This window comes from Manis pentadactyla, chromosome 2, assembly GCF_030020395.1.
Source record: "Manis pentadactyla isolate mManPen7 chromosome 2, mManPen7.hap1, whole genome shotgun sequence".
In the NCBI taxonomy this organism is placed as follows: domain Eukaryota; kingdom Metazoa; phylum Chordata; class Mammalia; order Pholidota; family Manidae; genus Manis; species Manis pentadactyla.
Genome location: NC_080020.1, coordinates 230354537 through 230371681, shown reverse-complemented (window position 1 = coordinate 230371681; position 17145 = coordinate 230354537). Strand labels below are relative to the sequence as shown.

Below are 17145 nucleotides of genomic sequence, written 5' to 3'. Positions count from 1 at the left end.
ACAAATAAAGAGCCCAGAAATAGATACACACCAGTATGTCCAACTCACTTTTGATAAAGGTACCAAGAGTAATTCAATGAAGGAAGGGTTGCCTGTCTGACAAATGGTATTGGTGTAATTGGGCATCCAAAAGCTAAAAAAGGGGGTGAAGGGGAAGACATCTATAAAAATCTCTAAGCACTAGTAATTTAGTTCAGCAACATCATGGGATACAAGATAAACATGCAAATATCAATTGTATTCTTGTAATTTTTTTTCAACCTAAACCTCATGACTTATATAAATTACTCAAAATGGATTACAGGTTTAAACATAAAACTATAAAATTTATAAAGGAAAGACAAGAGAAAAGTTTGGGGATCTTGAACTAAGTAAAGATTTCTTTGACTTTTCACCAAAAGCACAATCTATAAAAGGAAAAACTGATAAAATACATGTTATCAAAAGTAAAAACTTTTGCTCTTTGAAAGACCCTTTTAAGAAGATAAGACAACATACAAACTGAGAGAAAATATTTGCAAACCACATATCCAACAAAGGACTCATCTCTAGAATATATAAACAGCTCTCAAAACTCAACAGTTTAAAAAAAAAGTCCACTATAAAATACAAAAAAGACATGACCAGTCATTTCACTGATGATGTACAGAGGGAAAACAAGTGTATAAAAAGATGTTTAGCATCATTATCCATTAGGAGAATACAAAACCAAACCAAGGGGAGCGAAGCTTCCCGGGAGGATACTGGCGGCGTGCGAGGTCCTGGGGCCCCGCTCGGCAGACCAGGTTGCTGGGGAGGGGAAGGAGTTGATGCTCTAATCATGGCAGATAAGGATGACATTGAGACTCCAGATAAGGATGACATTGAGACTCCAGTGGTAACTGAAGCAACCTTCACCCTTGGAGATGGGAAATATGAGCCAGCTGAGAATTCTGAGTCTTTTGACCAAAGTACCAAGCCAAAGAGTATATCAGAGCCTGTGGCTTCCACTGGGAAAAGACCAGAATCCAAACCTTACCTTGAGACTTTAGAAGTTCTCCCTGTCCAGGCTTCACAGGCTGAGTCTGTTTCCAAAGATGTACCCCAGATGGATGGGGCTACTGGGGCAGTTGGGGCAAGTCCTTACTCTCCTCAGCCTCAGCTACAGTAGCTACAGTGGGGCAAGGTATTTCAAATGTTACTGAGAAGGCAGAGACTTCCATTGGAATCCCTAGTTCCGGTAACATTTCAACTGAAGTCCAGTATGCAACAGGAGAGACAAAGGCCAAAGAAAATGAAAATGCCTCTCCCATGACTGGGCCATTTGGTGTATTCTCGACCATCTCCACTGCTGTTCAGAGCACAGGAAAGAGTGTTATCAGTGGGGGCTTGGATGCCTTAGAATCCATTGGGAAAAAGACAATGGATGTAACAGCAGAAGGGGATCCTGGATTTAAAAGAACCGAGGGTCTGATGAATCGGAATTCTACGCTCTCTCAGGCTTTACGAGAGGCAAAGGAGAAAGAAGAGCTATGGACCTCCAGTGAGATGACCATGGAAACAGACAAGAAAACTCATTATGGGCTACTCTTTGATGAATTTCAAGGCCTTTCACATCTAGAAGCTTTGGAGATGCTGTCCCAGGAAAGTGAAATAAAGGTGAAATCTATTCTTAATTCTCTAAGTGGAGAAGAATTAGAGAACCTAAAGCTTGAATTGGAGCAACTCCAAGAAGCATTTTCTCTGGAAGAGTTCTTTGAGGAAGAGGAAGAAGAAGAAATCAAAGGAGATGAAGATTTTACCAGAGAGATAATAGAACTATTTTCCCAGCTGCATGTCTCCTCAAAACCAGAAAAACTTGTCTAGGCAAGAAATACTGCCTACAAATGGATTAGTACATCTCTGGCCAAGCCAGCGAAAGAGAAGGAAGGAAAACAGTTGGAAACAGAAAGAACCGAGCAAATCAATGACGATTCAATAGAGGATATCCACGCATTTGCGATCAAGAGCCTAGCGGAACTGACTGCGGCTCGATTGAACTGCTTCACTAAACAGCGGCATTGGTTCCGCGTGGCCAGAAGCAGGAAGTGACAGCCATAGAAAGGAGCAGAACCCTTTCCCCGATGACAGCTGTGTTATGTGAGGAGTTGTCCTCTCTGTCTAAAGAGTTCACCACCTGCCTAACAACTGCTGGGGTCAAAGAAAAGACAGATAATCCTTAATCCGTTAATCACTGCAGTATTTCTAGAGGCATCGAACAGTGCTTCCTACATTCAGGAAGCATTTCAGCGGCTCTTACCGGTGCTGGGGATGTGCCTCACTGAGAACCAAACTAAACCACCAGAGGCGCGAGCTGTCGGTCCAGAGGCCTTAGTCAGGACGCTGAAGAACAGAGAAGAGTCAACCAGAGACTTCTGATAGCCAAAAAAATGCCACTCTCTTTGGGGTACCCCTGTAAAAGTGAGAGAGGAGGGTTATTTTAGTATTTAAAAATTCAGGCAGGAGAGCATGTTTAAAGGACGTTTGTTGACTTCACTGTTTGGCTGAATATTCAGGTCTTCACACTTTTCTTCCCAGTTGTTATGTTAGTAAGTTATTTGAAAAGAAACTTTTATAGAAAGTTAAATAATAATTCTAGATAAAGGTTAGTGGGACACTCAAGCAAAAATATTGGTCTTTCTTTGACATGATACCAAACACTGACTTCACGGGTATATGATTTTGCAACCCATGGATTGTGTGTTAAGAGAAAAACTAATCTGATATTCTAGAATTCACAAGCTTGATCTATTGATGCCATGTACTTTCTCCATTCTATAATAAAATCCATGGCTTTAAGAACACTAAGTATATATAAACTGTTATGATTGCTCTTTATTACATGAATTCTTGGAATTGGTTAGAAAATTTCATCTGCTCTTTAATGCTCAGTTGATGTTTAGCATTGAGGAGAAACTTAGGGAATATACTTAAAACCACATGGACTAACTATAGCAAAGAGCCCTTTGGCCTCAAATTATTCTCCCATCTCAAGATGATAAGCTTCAGGTTTTAGTTGACCCCCATGCAACTGGATTCAAGACTAGTAAGTGCAATTCAGAGAAACAATTTCATGTTTACCGATATTCTGTGTCTCTCCAGGATGTTTTTCGTGCCAACTATATGTGCAGGATAAATTCTGTAATAGCCAACTCCAAAGGAGTGTTGAAGCTCTTTTTGTAATGGGGTTTTTGTTGTTTGAATATTGTTGAAGTGGACTGTAGAGTCCCATAGAAATAATGTTCATTTATACCAGGATTTAAACTATAATACACAATATGTTTTTCCTCAAAAAAAAAAAACCAAAACTAAATATCACTACACACCCATCAGAATAGGTAAAAGAACAATGACAATACAAAATGCTGTCGAAGATGTGGAGAAACTTAATCAACCGTACATTGCTCCCAGCAAGTAAAATGGTATGACCACTCTGGAAAACAGTTTGGCAGTTTCTTAGAGAACTACATATTTAACTACCATACACAATTGCACTCATGGGCATTTACCCCAGAAAAACGAAAACTTACATTCATTCAAAACCTGTATACCTATGTTTGTAACAGCTTTATTCGTAATAGCAAAAATCTGGAAATAGCCCAGACGTCCTTCAGTGGGTAAATGTTTAAACACACTGTGGCACATCTAAACCATGGAATACTCTACTAGCAATAAAACGGAGCATACTATTGCTACCCACCACAACCTGGATACATCACCAGAGAACCTGCTGAGTGGACAAAAAGCCAAGCCTGAAAGGTTAACAGTCTATGATTCCATGTACATAATATTCTTGAAAGGACAAAATTACAGAAACGGAATTTCAGATTAGTGGTTTTCAAGGACTAGGGGAGGTGGGTGTGGGGGGGAAAGTAAGTGTGGCTATACAAGGACCACAAAGGGGATGCTGTGGTGATGGAGATACTCTGTATCTTGGCTAGCAAGGTTAATATTCTGACTGCATTATATTAGACTGTAGTTTTGTAAGATTTTCAAGGAAAATGTTGAAGTTTTGCCATATGGTGTATGATGGAAACACTTTCCTCAGTCTCTCCACAAAACCCTCAGTAAAATTTCTACCTTCAAGGAGTTGCCTAGGAAAGTCACGTACTGCTGCAATGTGGTAACATTATAAAAAGAATTCAAATGAGAAGGCACTGCAGGTATGTCTAATATTAGTTAATCAGTTAACTGAAAGAATAAAGATGTTGGTACATGTCTTAAGTAAAGCAGTTCTATTTATTTATACTGACATGAAATTTAAACTATATTATGACATTTATTACAGCCCATTCTCATTTAACTTTCTTCTAAAGCCTTTAAATAAAAGACTATGTCACTACTGTATCAAAATCTACTTTGATATAGACTAATTGATAAGAATAAAACCGTAGAAACCACTGAGCTCTTTGGCAGAGGGACTCCCGCTCCCTCTCGGCCTGTCCCTGAGCACTCTCTCGGCTCTGCAGTGGTATCGTCCAGCCCAGGACAGTGAGGAGCCTGGGGCTTTACCAGGGAGAGTAAAATACCACTGGCAACAGACTGCATCAGAACCAGGGGCAATGAACGGGCTCTAAGCAAAGCTTGAAGTGCTTTAAATCCAAGAGCTCACTGAGTTTCTCAGCAAATCTTCTATGACTGCCCCCCCAGCCCCACCCCACACAGATTAAAAAACGGACCTAAGACCTTAGGAAATCAAGCTAAGGGCAGACTTTTTCCAACATCCCATTTTACTTCTCCAATGACTCAGAAAGAGGAATGGGGTCACTCTGCAAGTCACAGTTTCAGTGTGTCCTGATTTCTCCTCCAGAGGAGTAAGGAGCCAACTGTCTGGGACAAGTTCTCTTCTTGGAATGAACACAACCATCACTGGGTCACTAGCAATGAAGTCATTCCCAAATGGATTAAATCTGAATAACTGAACCCATCTTTCTGCCAGGGGGAAGTACAACCCTTCCTCAGCCAGTAGCAACTGACACCCTGAGTCACTCAGACAGTTGCTGGCCTTGGACGCCAGCTATTTGATACCCTCCCCCAAAACATAGACGTTCGAATGTTAAGCCTTTGAACTTAAATAGTCATTTCTTTTCAATTATTTCTCTAGGAAGGAAAGAAAGTGCTGTTTTTGGATAATTATTGGATAATATTATCCTGTTAATAGTGAATAGGGAGGCTAAAGAATAACAAAAACTCCATAGGATCAATTTAACTTTCCAGCAATACATTTAAAGAGTTGGAATACAAGCCTCCTTTTTCCAGATGATCAGTCCTACCACATCAAAATGCATTTGGCCTTTTTCTATTAATCACAGTAAACTATTCATCTTCTCTAAAAGCAGGCTCTAAGTTGTCTAACTGGAGCTGCTGGCATCCATCAGTCATAACTCAATATTGATAAGCAGCTTTCATTTCCTAAGATGTTCCCAAAAGAGTCCTGCCTCTGAGGTGCCAGTCGTTCTTTGAATGCTCCAGGCTGTTCTGATTCCCTTCCCTCCAGAACCCCCAGCGTGAGGTTGCCAAAACTCGAGAGCAGAAGTGGGTTGGCATCTTTTTCTCCACCCCACTCAAGGTCAGGAACACGTGTCTAAGGATATGGAACATCTCTGGAAACTAAATGGTCCTACAAATAGCACGTCATTATTATAATCATGATGATAACCTTATTCTTCCATACCCATGTTCTTCTGAAATCTTCATGCATTCCACTCTCCAGCGGCACTGTAGATCTGAGCTGTTGATGTAAACATGCCGAATTATATTTCATATGACAAACATTTGAGTTTTGCTATTATAGAGAGACCATGTAACTTAATGTCCAAACTGCTACAATTTTTGGAGCATAGGCAATGCTATTAATAACTATACAAGGGCTTAAGCCAAGAACAGAGACTGTCATGAGCAAAGCAGACTGTGTGGTCACCCTGACTACAAGCTTCCTATTCCTGCTAAAACTCTAGTTCAATGCATGCATTATTCTATAAGAGATAAAAGGTATTTATAATTCTGTGGCTTATGTCACTGCCGTTCCCATTCCTTGGCATTCATTGATGCAGGTGTTTGCAGAGAAGAGGAAATTCTTTTCTGTCACTTCCACTGTTTTTATCTCTTTGGTACATTCTTTTCTATGTGAGTTAGCTCCTGCCTAAATTGCACAACTTTCTATTTCTCTTTGCCAATACTTCACTAATTCTATCTGTATTTCTCTGACTAATGTAGAAATGTTATACTGTAGGTGTTTTTGGAATCATGTCATTTCTATTAGGTTTGGTATCTTTTATTTTTAAAAATCTAGAGTTGCTATTTTGAGATCTTATTGTATGGCATTGAATATGCTCATTGCTCATTTGTTTTTATGAGAGGATCCTTAAACCCAGGCTTCTGGGTTAGGACACACCTGCTTGGAAACATTCTATTCCAGCCAAAAGTGTGTAAGGGAGAGAAGAGGAAAAAAGACTGTCAAGCACCATGCGACAAAAGGAGGCGGGACACTCCTCCCACGGGGACTGTGCACAGATCCTGACCTGGGTTTCAGGCTTTTTCCAGGAGAAAGGGAATTTATGTTCCATAAAAATAACTGTAAAAATAAAACAGTTTGGTGAAGAATAACAAATAAGATGATGAGAATTTCATTGAGAAATCCAAATGGAGATTAGATTTGAGGAGGAATAATGCATTTGTTGGAAATAAATATAGACAAATTATATTTGTCTATATTAATAAATTATAGACAAAATAACTTCACCCACAAAGACCATCAAATGAAAAAACTAAATAGTTTCAAAATCTTGCACCCTCCTCACCCCACCCCAAAAAATGTCACAAAGGGATGAAACATTTTATAACTCAGAAACAAATGGAATGTCTCTCTCTCTCTCTCTAGGAAAACACAATGCTTTAAAACAACTAGGTTTATTTACATCCAAACTAAAGCTCCCATCAAGGTAGGTTTGCTTTTTAACACTTCTCTGGAAAACATGGTAAGGAAAGCAGTATTTTTCAAGCAGAAAAAAATTTCCTAGCAAAAAATGATTAGTAACATAGGGAGGACTTACTCTACAATACAGAGTTCAAAAGACAACATTCAAATAACCAGATAACATAAGTTTAGCAAAAATGATGTATATAGACATGCACACATACCCCTTCATAATCTTCCTCTACAGAAGACCAGAGATGAGTATTTTGGTTACCACTAGGGTTGCCTCTTGATGGTACAATCATATATTACTTTTTTCTTAGGTTCTTTATACTTTTTAGAACTTTTCACACTTTCTGCCAGGAACATATATTACTTTTTAAATACTTCTATTACAAAAAAGAAGCAAACAGTTAAAGAAAAAAACAGCAGCCAAAAGACTAATAGCTGCTTGAAGGCATTTTAAACATAAAGTTTGAGTAACAGCATCTGTGCATTTGCTCACTGCCATCTCCATCTCCTCAGCTAAAAATCTTTGATATTTTAAAATTATGGAAACCCCATACACAGCAGGTCAAGAAAGTTCCTCTATTAACATAGCAAACTCTATCAGACCTGCAAAGACAGGGTCGGTTTTGGATAGACATCCCCTCTAACAAGGTAGCCACATGGACGTGCACGTTCCCGGCCTCACAGCAGAAAATCACCACCTATGCCTTGCTTGAGAAGTACTCAGCTTGTTCTCAGTGGCTTACATTCTTTTGGCAATATGTTAGAGGTGCTAAATTCTTGCACTAAGCCCGCAGGTATGGTGTCCCAGTCACACACCCAGTCTGTCGCCTGTATCCCGCTGGGAGAGAGCACCCAGGTTTCAGGCACACCCCAGCTGGATGGTATTTCAGAGACATCTCCTCCCACCAGCTCCACGACACTTGCACTATTTTCAAAGACCCGTATGGAGTCTCCACACTAAAGAGAGACATGCTGTCATACAGCCCTCACCATTCCCTGAGTGTTCTATGCATCTAGAAGGATCCAGAATCCATATGGCTTAGCAGTTTCTCCCAGTGGTGAGGAATATTCATCCAGCTATGTGCCACGTACTGAATTCATTTTTGTCCACGGAACAGCTGAACCTCTTAGAGTTCCAGGAAGCAGTTGGTGGAAAGGTTCCTCTCTCCAGGCCCTGTCCCCACTCTACTTTAATGACAGGCAGGGACAGAAGGAAGGCAAAGTGGCAATGGAGGCTTTGTCAAGGAAGAGAATGGCCGCCATAATGTCCCTTCACAACCCTCCCTGGTCTCCTGGAGTTAATGAATCTCATTAGTATAAGCAGCTGTGTGACACCACCCCACCCCCTGCAAGGTTTGACGTGTAGAGGTCTCGGACAGGGGTATTTCATTTACTAAAATGGGTGCTCTAATCATTAATGTTCTCCTGCCTTTCTGTTGGGAGTTAAGGCAAGCCTACAAATATAACAGGATGTGCTTTTCAGCAACCCCAACCAGCTCAGCCTGAACACACCCCCAGCCCAAGCATCCCTCCACTTCCAAAGCCTGACCTTCCTATGAGCTTTCTCAAAGCCAGTCGGTTCTACCAGCTGGAACTGAAAGAACCAGGCCAAGTTGGGGTGGGCAAGTTATAAGGCCCATACTTCAGAGAGAAACAAATCTACAGGATCAACAAGGTTGAAATTGGTCAGCAAGAGACAGGAAACTGAAATCTAGTTTTCAACAGTGTTTTGGGCACCAGAGCCTAGCTGTGCTACTAGCTTTAAAACACAACACAAGTGCTCAACAAGACTATTCCAGCAACTCACAGGTCCTCCTCGTGGGCACTTCTCATAGCCATTTTTGACCTGTTAATCATATTCTTTGAGCACATATCCTTCCCATGAGAATAAGACGTATAATCCACCCTGTGCTTATGTCCTCTCATAAGGCAGGCACTGGAGAAATTCGCACACACATCTTTTACATTACATCTTCTGTGTAGATGAACACAATGAACGAAAATAATAAGCAACATGGCTTAAGAAAAAAATCACAGCTTTGGAGTCCAAAAGACCTACACCATAACTCACACCACAACTTACTACATTTATTACACGGACCAGTACCTGGTTCCTCCTCTTTAAGACGGGTAATAATACATACCTTGCAGGACTGCTCAGATTGTCAGAGGTAATAAACATGGGCCACATCAAATGGCAGCTGTGGCAGTTACGCCATTTTCCCCACTAGAAATTAAGCATATCTTTCTTGGGTAAAACATCTCATCACCTATATATCACTACTGGATTTGTCTTCCTTAGTTCGGTAATTAGTTTTGTTATTGTTATTATTTTTAAAACACTAAAAGCAGCATTTAATAACACCCCGACTGGCTGGGCACCGTGGGATGCAGACATACAGAGAAGTGCCTGCCCTCCAGGGACTTGAACTCACTGGAGCAAGTCTAAGCCTACACCAGAGACCTCCAACCGGACCGGAGATGCCAGAGAGGGGGTCCTGCCCCCAGTATGCGCCCTGCAAACGCCTGTCTACCGCACTGACAGAAGTCAGGTGGTGATATAGTGCAGGGACAGCAAGGACACAGGCCATGACCAGAAGAGAGTGGGGCCAGGGGCGACAATGGGGCTTTGCAAGATGTGTTAGCAGACTAAGCCCGAGAATGCCTGCGAATGGTGTGGGGTGCTCCCTGGCTCCTCAGTGGTGAGCAGCCGGCCCCATAAATGACAGCCAGCACAAGCATCATTTTCAAAACAAAAATATTTGGGGTTCTGCAGTGTGCAGTGTGTATCATGCCTGCTTTCCTGAGGCTGTTGGTGTGGGTTCTGACACTTACTTCAGTCCTGAACACCAGGCAGCAATTCTTCCGGGTCAGCTGAGCTTGTTCAAAACTCTCCCAATGGTGAGATGCCTATCAGCCTGGCCTGTGCCCCTCCCAGCACAGAGTGCTTGGCAGCGGTGAGGAACCCAGACCTGGAGCCGCAGGTCTTGGGTCTGCCGGCTGCCACGTGGGAGCCACAGACCCCACAGACCTGGGAGGCAGGAACTCTGGTCTGCTCCTGCTCTGCCTTCTCCACACAGCCAGGCCCCTGGGCTGCCCCCTCCCTCTAAACGCTAACCCTCCCACCCCCTGCAGCCCCACGCAGGTCCGCACAGCTCCTGAGCTTCACCAGTGCGCCCACAGGACCAAGGCCCTGGGTCTGACATGCGCACAGACGGCAGCCTTCTGGGGCTGGAAGGCCCCTCAGACGTCCCCGCCAGCCCTGTCACTTCAGATGGGCCGGCTCAGGCCAAGTCAGCCGGCTGGCCGTACCGCAAGGCGCACAGGCCCACAGGTGGACGAGGGGCCAGCGGCGGCAGGGCCGGCAGACGCTGCCTCTTCAGCAGGCTCTTAGGAAATCGTCAGATGGTGTATTTAACGCTGTCACACTCAGGCCAGCAGCCGGCACTGAGGCAGCCCAAACTGCTTGCATGAGGACACTGAGGCCTCAGGGCAGTGAAACTGGGTCTGGTCATGTGACACTGGTGGCTTCTCCAATCCCATCCAGCTCTAACAAGAGTTGGTGACTGTCCCCTGCATGTCAATTTCTCGCCACACTTGGCCATCCACGACACCATTCAATCTTTCTTCCCCACCCTACCTCCCAGTTCAGTGTGGCAATGACCTTGGTTTTGCCCCTCCCTACAATTGCTGCAAAAGAAATTTGGGGGCTGTGATAGGCAGCCTGGTCAGAGAAAGGAGCTGTGAGTTCAGGCTGCCTGCACAGGGTTTGAATTAAGAAGTGTCCTAATTAAGAAAGGTGTTATAAAACAAATTCTGAGTTCTCACTAGGAAATGCTCCCTGGTGGGGAACTGAATTGAGGAAATTACTCGTGTTCAAGCTGAACCTCTGAATCACAGGGTCATTATTAGACCCACTAAAATTCCTATTGTGCTTTGGCCAAAAATTCCAGGATGTCACAGCAGGGGCCTGGAAGGATTCCCAACTGGGGGATTTCACCCAGCCCCACGGGCTTCCCTACCCTGCCTAGCTTTCAACACTATACATGGTTGGGTCATTTTCAAATTTGACTGAACCACGTTTTTAACCATATTAAATCACAGCAAATCCACAAACACAAACTCCTTGCCTTCTGTGTGCCAGGCTCTGCTGTGACCACAGGGAGCCACAAAGAAACCTTGAGAGGCTTTTTGGAGAAAGAGGGAAATCACAATATCTGATGTTTTTAAGCATCAGAGCACATGGCGACTGTTTCAAAAGTTAATTACTGAATGGGGTAAGCATATCATGCCTGCTTTCCTGAGGCTAAGAAAAGCTGGGAAGAAAAGAACAGAGGAGGGAGGGGCTGGAAGAGAAGGCTCTAGAAGGATAGATTTAAGCTGAACTCACAAACCAATGGAAACTGTGCAGATGGAGAGAAGAAAATAAAATTCTCCAAATGGAGACATGGCAGGTAGCGCCTCAGGAGACAGGAGGAGACAGAGGACCTTAGCAACGTGGCCTCCACTGGCCACAATTTTACTTCCTTTCCATGGTACCAGGGCCTGGGGGTTAGGGGAGCTGAGAAAAGCCATTTTCCAACCCCAGTGAATACTGCAAGCCTTGCAGGAAAGGTACAGGGCAGTGGAAGCCGCACCTCCTGGGGTCAGGAGCAAAATGAGGTCCGTGAGCAACAGCCCCAGGACCTGGCACTGGCCATGCAAGCGCTCTGAGCCTCACTTTCCTTCTGTGTGAGGTGAATGCTGCCAGCCGTCCCTCCTCCTTTACGGGGTCCTTGCAGCCATCAAATGAGGAAAAGGCTGTGGCAGGGCTACATGGGGCAGTAGGAGTCGTAGGGCAGACGGCACGCGGGCACTGTCAGAGCAACTCCAGCGCTGCAAGTAGAGTCAGCCCGCAATTTCATCTTGACCCGGCCACTTCCTATTTGGAGGTGGTGATCACTCCTACATGTCGTAGGATAAAATGAGTCAATACCTGTAAAGCCCCTAGAGCATGCTTGGCAGAGAGTAAGTGTTCAATTAAAATTTGTTACTGTTATCACAGCTGCTGTTTTCATTATTAAGAAGAACCAGCTATTGTTGACACTCAGAAGCCCAGGTGAACACACACATTCTGGCTAGAGACCCAGGGACCTGATGTTGCACTCTGGAATTAATCAAAGCAGTCTGGAGGCAGAATTCCCTCTTCTTCAGGGGAGATCAATCTTTTTCTCTTAAGGCCTTCAACTGCTTGGATGACACCCACCCACATTATGGAGAATAATCTGCTTTACTAAAAGTCTACTGATTTAAATTGTAACCTCATCTGAAGAGACCTTCTCAGAAACATCTAGTTTGGTATTTCCCCAATATCTGGGTAAGATGGCCCAGGCACACTGACACATAAAATTGTATGTGTCCCAGCAGGGCTGGGCCTCTCCTGTGACCTCCCAACACCATCACTGCATATAGGGCCTGGCACTTAGCATGTACTCAGTAAATACTCATTAAGTGAATGAATGAATAGATGGATTAGTGGTTTTATATAATCACTTAGAGAGAAACTATTGTGTTTCAGAAATAATATTCTTTTAAAAATCCATGTTTAATTGTTTTGGGCATCAAACAAACAACTTTTGAAGAAAAGCATTTGCAATTCTATTTTGAGTCTTCTCCTATGGACCCCAGAGGCTGAAGGCATCGGCAGCCCAGCCCACTGGCCCTCCCTGCCCTGGGTCACACACCATCACTGTCTGAAGGGCAGAATAGGAAAGGGTGGGCGATATTAACTCCTGCCAAGAAACCAGCCTCTGCTCTTCTGCCTCAGGAAGCAGCCAAGGCTGAGAGGAAGTCATGGCAGGCCTCTGTTCCAGGGGCCCCTCTGTTGATGAGGAACCCCATGAGCTAGGAAAACAAAAGGAGCAGACCAGAGGGCTACCCAAGGTTTACAAGTGGCTGAAAACATAACTGCAAATGTCTTATGAATAACTGACACAGATGTGCCTCAGTTCAAAAATGATCCCAAGTCAACCTGGTGTCGCACTGGTTTGCATCCTAAGCGTCATACGGGGTAAGGCTTAGGGTCGCCGAAGCTTATCGTCCAGGGACTCAGTCATACGCTTGCTCAAGAATACAATTCCGATCACAGAATAGCAAGCTTTCTGAACCGGAATGAACCCTGAGATAGCCAAACACCAGAAGCAGGCCCAGCAAGGCACGGCAGTGTGCTCAGTGCCACAGAACTAAGTAGTTCTGGAGCCTACCAGGGTCCGGTCCTCCCAGCCCCAGCGCGGGGACCTGCCAGTGCACTGCAGTTCGCCATCACTTACAGAGGGCACAGCCAGGGCAGGCTGATAAAAGTAACGAGTTCCACTGTAACTCACAAAGATGTAAGAGTGCTTTCTGGTCTAAAATTCCACCCACAGTTTAGCTCAGAGATAAATCCCATGATTTCCCCCTAGCCAAAACCTGTATTTATGGCATCTGAGTGAGCAGAAAATTACCAGTTTCAAGCAAAAACTGTCCTTTCCACATGTTCACAGATATATCATCGCCTCCAATATGACATCACCATATTAAAATATATGGCGAATCTGCTTATCATATTAGGGGTAATCTAATCAATATATATATATATCGATGTGTATATATACATATATATATATTTTATCAATCCATGTATGTGACTTATAGTGTATTGACTCAAATAACTTCATATTAATGAATCAATAAGACACTTTAAAATGAATAACAGCCTCATGTCCTGTATTCCTATGTATATAATATATATTATATATATATTTTATAAATTTGAAGAGTAGGGTGCTACCTTAATGTATAAAATTATATTTATCTATTACAAACATTCTATAACATTCAGCTTCAGAATGGTGATGAAAAACATCAGGACCTCAAAGAATATTAAAAAGATCTCTGTTTCAAAGTTTGATTCACCTGACTCTTGAGACAAAAGTTTCCTCAATTAAAAGATCCTCGGTTTCATAAGCTCAGTTCTTAAAGAGCAAAAATCATACACCCGCCCACCTGGACCAGGAAGTCTTTTGCTGTCTGCCGGTAGGTAAGCAATTGACTGTGATGCTCACACTTGAACTATGTTAAGGTAAGTTCCTGTGGGGATCATTAGAAAGTTGACTTTCCTTTCATTAACACGTTATGTCAATGGGTAATTCTTCTCAGTCCTTCTGGAAGGCCTCGCCCAGCAGCCTCAGGTGCAGGCAGAATGAGGCAGAAGGACCCAGCCAAGGCTGAGGGGCGCCTCCCCCGGGATGCTCTACCTGGGGAGGCAGTTTCAGCACAGACTTGCACACATCTCGCTTCCTTTTCCTCCTATGAGGGGAGGGTACTGCATGGGTCTGGGCACAGCTCGGGGTGTGAAGGGATGGATGCCTGAGGTCCTGGCTCCCCTTCTGCAGTCCTTGCCACCTAGCAATTCAGCAAATCCTTCTCGCTTAGGCTGTAGCACTTACCAGGGTCTCTGCTAAAAGTTGCCCCATGTCAAAGCGATTCTCCTTGGTACCATCACTTTGTAGACAGACCTCTACTCCTTCCCAACCCAACCCTCTTGATTGTTTTTTAATTAATCCGGTTGACCGCAAAGAACAGGAATTTCACATGTAGCTGCTTCGGCATCCATAACAGAGTATTAACAGCGACTGCCACAAGCCCAGTGGAGACAAAGACACCCTTTCACTTGTCAGTAGATACCTCCACTGTTCACAGCAGTACCTGCCCGGGATTGCAGATCACAGAGGGAGAAAAACTCCATCTTCTTCTACTGGAATTCCCAACAAATTCCACTATTCAACTACAGATAGCGATCAGTGCTTTTATGCAGGAATTGCTTCCCTGCTCAGGAAATCTATATTTTTCTTAGGAAATCAGGAATCTCAAATCCTAAGGAAAATCAAGTGTGAAAACAGGAATAATTATTATAATTTTCTTGCAAGAAATAAAGTTAACAGGAAAGACATTATTGGTTCAATAGAAGCCACTGATTCAAGTCAAATGAGAGAACAGGAAATGCCATCTGTGGAGTCCAAGGATAAGACCAAAGTTTCTGGAAACCAGGACAAGAGCAAGGAGCAGAGAAGTATGGTCATTTAATCAGCTGGTGTTGCTTGTAGCTGTTGCAGTGTTGTCTGCTGCTCATGGTGCACCATTATTGCAAGTAAAATAAATACTAACACATCTATAGAGAGAGTATACTTTACACAAATCCCATGAGTGGTGTTACAAGAAACAGCAGGTTTAAAAAGTAAAATAAATACTAAAACTAGCAATATTGACACACATTCTGTGATGCTAACCGCCCTAGGAGACCTAAATGTTACAATTACTCAAATGATACTCAGTAATGTTCTCTAGTGGCTTCTAGTGTTTGAGTATTTGCTATAGGCTACAGTTCTCTGCAAATACTTTGCCAGAAGAAATGCAAAGAGAAAATACCAGTGCTGTGAAATATCACATGAAATCAGAAACTGATTAGTTTAAGTAATATTGATTTCAACAGCAAAACCAGTATCAGAGCAAGAACAAAACATTTTCATTGTTAAAAAAGAAAACAGGTGACATGCCCTAATGGCCAAATTGTTGGTATTTCCTGACACAGGATATTTATACCAACTCAACACAAGATGAAAGAAAATTGTCTACTTCAGAAATAGTCATTACAAAACACAGATTAAGGCTATCACATAGGGCAATTGAGGCTTTGTGTATTTTAAAATGCCACTTTAAAGAATGGCAACTTTTAAAGATTAAATATTTGCGATAGTATCTTTCCATTTTAAAATTATTTTTATTTGGTATATGTTTTTTGTTAAGGTTCTCTTCTTTTAATGTTTTCTATTATCAAATATAGCTATCAGGAAGAGATTACTTTTACATGTTATCAAAAGATGTAATCTTATCAGTTCATAATAATAATGAACCATACATTTATTATGACATCTTCTGTCTAGAGAAAGCTTTTGAAACTTTTAGTATATCATTATAGTAAAAATTATACTCTGTGTATTATTATGGCCATTCATTATTAACTTAAAATACATAATATTATGAAAAATACAGACTAACTTATAATCACAGGGATTTCTTAGAATTCCCAAGAATTCCAATTTCTCCTTCTCAAATCTCAAACATTAGTGTTTGTTGGGAGTTTGGAAACACTAAGCCCAGTGGTTAAGGAAGGAAGGGTACATGGTTTGCAATGTAGATTTTGGCAGGCAGGAAGTAGAAATTTTGCCAGATAACACTGGCTGCATTGTAATAAAAGTTAATATGAAAAGGCATTGCAAAGAAGTTTAGTTAAAGAAGAATAAAGTTTATAAAACAAAAGCTGTGTTGCTTTGATGTAATGATACAAAAGTAAAAAGTCTCCTCCAGTTTGTAGCACCTATTCAGAGCTTTTATTTCACTCAGAAATATTTGGAAGAGTTGGTCTCCAAAAGTAATATTATTAGTAATTAATATTTAATAATTACTACTTTAATAAATTAAACTCCTTTGAAACTTAGGTTCTATTACTTGGAGACTGGCATGCCCACAGGGGGAAACTGAGGTGGATCTCGAGGAAACTAATGGTGGGAGGTTAGAGGCTGTTGGCCAGCCACACTCACTGCAGCAGGAAGCAAGTCCATTTTATAAAGGGCCCCTAACCACACCTACCACAGAGCAAAGAGGACCAAAAAGGCAAAGACAAAAACTCTACAAACATAGGAAAAATCTCCCAAAAGTCCCATGGAATCTTAACACAGTAGTCTGTTAAAAGAAGTCACTTCCATAACAAGTGGAGTAGGTTTTCACAACTTGGAGCCGGAGACAAGTCAGAAAATAGACCCCAGTATGAAGTCAGTTACTCCAAGTGCCAAATCCCAGTGGGTCCTGTATCCCACACCGAAAGTAACAAGACGACAATCAACACATTTAGAGGTTCTCTGGCAAGTACAATATGATCATGGAAAGGTTTTACGAATCAAAACCACTTTGAATATATATGCATTGTAATAACACAGCAAAACTAGATGCGGAAGTGGTAAGTTTTATGATGGGGTATTGACTGGTTTCAATATACTTACATTCCTAACTAGATGACAAGTATAGGAGTGTTGGCTTAGTGTTGACTGACACTAATTGGTGTGCAGCAAATAGAACTATATATTTTCTCCATCTGTTTGCGGGGTCATCTTATATTTGCAAAA

General features: G+C 42.3%; 1 pseudogene; it reads left to right on the top strand.

Annotated features, from left to right (window-relative positions):
- Window positions 1-724: 724 nt before the first annotated feature.
- LOC118910596 (protein FAM114A2-like) lies at window positions 725-2820 on the top strand (annotated as a pseudogene).
- Window positions 2821-17145: the final 14325 nt, after the last annotated feature.